Raw genomic sequence first — 4,103 nt, forward strand, 5'->3', positions numbered from 1 at the left:
GTGCAAACATGTTCTATTCATTCACCCAAAGTTTTTCCATCTACGTCTGGAACCATGGAGTTTGAAAGGTACATCTCTAAATATTTGAATACATTGTGCCATATGAATCTTTATAATGCCATGAATGTTTCACTCCCATCATTTGATATGATTGATCTTTCTATAATGAAACATAATAACATTAATAAAATAAGTGGTTTGGAAGAAATTTTTGTGCTACCATTTTCAAAGCTAATTTCAGGTTCATAAAATTTGAGAAACTATTTCTCTCATCAGAAAAGAAATAATGTGCATATGAATTGTGAAGAAGACAATGAACAATCTTCAATAAGTGATCATAGCAATTGGCATATGCATCCACTCTCTATATTCTTTCGGTTGTTTTCAGGAGAACAAAAGTTGAGGATGGCTTTTCTTGAAGTGAGGGAGGATGATATGACCATGCCAAGGACATCAACATTCACTCTAATTCTAAGCATCCATTCAAGGTGAAAGCTAAACTTGATTCTAAATCCTTTTGGTTTCCACCTACAAGACTACTACTTGGTTTATATGATTATAAATTCAAACACCTTGTTGTGATGGAAGAAGAAGAATGTAACAGAATCATAGCATCTAGCCATGTTGGTCTAGCACAATTATTAGGATTAGACGGATTAGAGTCGAGGACGACTCCTTTTCAAGAGGGGGAGGATGATATGACCACGTCATCAACTAACATGTTACAACCTCCAATTCAAGTAACACCAACTCAAGTATCACCTACATCGACACCAGCCAAGCCTTTGGTGGTCCAATTACACCTAGTCGAGCAAAGAAGCTACAACAAGAGGTGAACGCGCTACTTTATGAAGTTCAATTTAATATTAATGAGAATTATATACTACCTAAGTTGTGCACGTTGTTCTTGCTCAGGTTCACTAAAGAGTATGGCAAGAACACACAAGGTGATGACCACAGAGAAGAACCACACTCGAACCAGACCAGTCCTGCAGAACAGTCGGAAAGAAATATTCATAACTTTTGATTTCCAGAAGCTATGAAGGTGAATGAGCACATTTTGGAAAGCTTGTCGAGTCTACTTTCCAATGATGCGCATGCCAACCAGCTTGAACTTCTAACTAATGAAATCTGACCAGCTTAGTACATATTGGTTAGACCTCTTGAAACTGACAGAACTGTCAAGAAGAAAATATCATAACTTTTTATTCCCGAAGGCTATGGAGGTCCATGAGGACTGTTTGGAAAGCTTGTGAAATCTAGTTTCTAATGCTTCAAGGCTGACCAGATCCAACCAGTTTTAGTGCAGATCCGACCAGCTTTAGTGCAGACTGCTCAGAGGGTTAACAGTCTTCTCAGGATATGATATTGGTACAACTTCTCATATTAAACTGTACCATTCTACAATGTTTCGTGGTGCTTGCTATACATGGTGTGAAACCTTAACAAGTTAGCTTTCCAACGCAACCAACCACACATCTTTTGGATTTTTGAAGATGGAGTTATTGCCAAAACACTAAAGACTGCGCAGAAGACCAGCAGCCACGTGGAAACTGCTCCGAAACCCATTTCGTGGAAGTCTGTTCACATAGCCTACCTTTTTGTTTCCTTTTCGTGTTTATACCTATCTAGGAGGGCTGTTCCTAGTATAAATATCCATGTACTCCTAAGCAAAAGAAGACTTTTGATAATCGAAATACAGAACCCCCTTTGTTCAGCTGTGTGCTAACAAATATTGAGAGTGATCTCTACCCCATTGCTCTTGTGATTTCCTTCGCGGGATTTACAGAAGCGGTGGCTTCATCCGCTCCCAATTGGTGCTCCTACTCCCTTCAAGGTTTGCCTTGATTGATTGTAGGTTGTGTTGGTTGGTTCTTTGAGAGTGTGGTTGGGCGAATCCTTGATTCAGGTTGTCGGTTAAAGACGGTTGTTGGTTTCGAGTTTTATTTGCCAGGTTGCACTAGTTATCGCTGCCTGCAGCAAGTTATCCGACTGTTCTTCAGCTAGTTATCTGGTGATTGATCCTACATCATGAAGATCGGGACATCGCATCATATCACAATAGTGGGACATCCTAGATCCTTCTTATTTACTGGCGATGTATTCAGGATGGCCACACTACACTCCTTCGTTAACTTGATTACCTCAGTGGTGGGCAGTGGTTTCTTGGTGTTCAGAATGTCTCTGAGGTACTTTGCATAGGTAGGTACCTGTATGGCATCTAGCAGAGGAATATTGATATATAACTTTTGAATTGCCTCCACGAACTTACCAAACTGCTCATCCATTTTATCTTTTCAATTTCTGCATGTAAATGGTAGGAGGTTGGTGTCATGAAAATCTTGCATAATTTCCTGTGCTTGTGGCTCAATTTCTTCAACTTGATCATCCTTCTTCTCCTCTTGTACTGCTTCCGGTGTCTTACCTATCCTTGTTGGATATGGCGGATCACGAGTAGACTTGCAACCTCTTGTGGTTATGGCATTAACCCTTTCAAGGTTAGTGGCAAAAGGTAGAGCAGCAGCCAGCTGAGTTAATTGTGATTCTATCTTTTCTTTATAGTTAAGTTGGTCTTTGATGGCAGAAGAAAAACTTTCCATTTTAGTATTTATGTTTTCTAGTACCTCATCATTAGAAGCAAACTTCTTAGAAATATTCTCATTAATCTTAGCCTGTTCTAAGATCAAATCTCTCAAGGTTGGTTGTTTAAGAGTAGAGGAATTATAGTAATTACCTAGGTACTTACCTTGGTAAGGTGACCATTGTTGTTGTTGATTCCATCCTTGACTCTATTGTTGTGGAGTAGAGTTCTTGGTGACAATATTTACATCTTCTTGATATTCGGGGGGATTAAACACATCTTGAATGGCCTGACGATCTTTCTTGTAATTGGCTCGCTGTTCAAGCCAATTCAATAGTATGTCCATCTTGGTCGATAGTGCGCACACCTGTTCTGGTGCTTCTTCGCTCTTATTGCATGCTTGAATGTTGCATTGAGGCTAGCCTTGATTAGAGGCTATCTTCTCCATGAGAGTTTCACCTTTTCCAAGGGTGAGTGACATAAATGCTCCTCCAGCAGTAGGATGTAGTTGTTCATGAGCTTTTTGAGTTAATCCATGGTAAAAGCTTTTCATGAGCAACCAATCTTCCATTCCATGATGAGGACAATCTGAAATGTATTCTTGGAAATGTTCCCATGCCTCTAGAATGGTTTCTCCTTTCTGCTGTTGGAAATTGGAAATCTTTCCTCTTAAGGCATTCATCTTGCCTATAGGAAAAACTTTGTTAGAAAGGCCTTCGAACACTTTGCCCATGTGTTGATGTCATCTTTATTGGTGTAGAACCACTGCTTCGCCCTTCCCACTTGTGAGAATTAGAAGAGGCGGAGTAGTATGATGTCTTAAGCAACGTCCTTGATGGTGATCGTGCTGCTTATCTCTAGGAAATTCTGAAGATGAGCGCTAGCATCTTCATGTGCCTTTTCACTGAACAGGGTAGCTTGCACCATGTTGGTGAGGCTTGGCTTGAGATCGAACTCAAGGTTGTTGGTTTTGAGTGTTGGTCCAGTGCAAATATTCTCGGTGCTTGGAGCAGAGAATTCACGCAGAGCCTTTTCAGCCATAGCTTCAGAAATTGTTGTTGACCATCCTCTTGATTGATTTGATTCTGATTGAAAGTTGTTGGTGAATCACAACCAATCCTGCAATACCCTGTATAAGATATGAACAAAGACAAACAAGGGTAAGCCTACTAAAGAAGAGGTGCTAGTTATGATTTCATCAATAAGTATTTATTTGACCAATTCTCTTAGCCTTGTGCCCCTCCCCAGCAACGGTGCCAGAAATGCTTTCTTATCATCACTCTTACTAAGTTATCATCCCTAGCAATGATGCCAAAAATGCTTTGGTGCTAATTATTGAGAACACTTGTAAATTTATATATAGATTAAGTATCCACAAGCGCACAGACAATATACCATTGCAGCATTTCACCCGGGAGTATACTAGGTATCGTTATTTATATTTTTTCACAGGGAGGAGCAGTGGGGTGGATAGAGATATTGACAAATATGTATACTTATGACAAGATCATTAACTCTCATA

General features: G+C 39.8%; 1 non-coding gene across 1 annotated transcript; it reads left to right on the forward strand.

Moving 5' to 3' along the window:
- The first annotated feature begins 3,151 nt into the window (after positions 1–3,151).
- On the forward strand, positions 3,152–3,258 carry LOC136509798 (small nucleolar RNA R71). The gene has a single exon (XR_010772538.1). It is a non-coding gene; the product is annotated as a small nucleolar RNA R71 (small nucleolar RNA).
- Positions 3,259–4,103: the final 845 nt, after the last annotated feature.

This window comes from Miscanthus floridulus, chromosome 15 (genome assembly GCF_019320115.1).
Source record: "Miscanthus floridulus cultivar M001 chromosome 15, ASM1932011v1, whole genome shotgun sequence".
Taxonomy (NCBI): Eukaryota; Viridiplantae; Streptophyta; class Magnoliopsida; order Poales; family Poaceae; genus Miscanthus; species Miscanthus floridulus.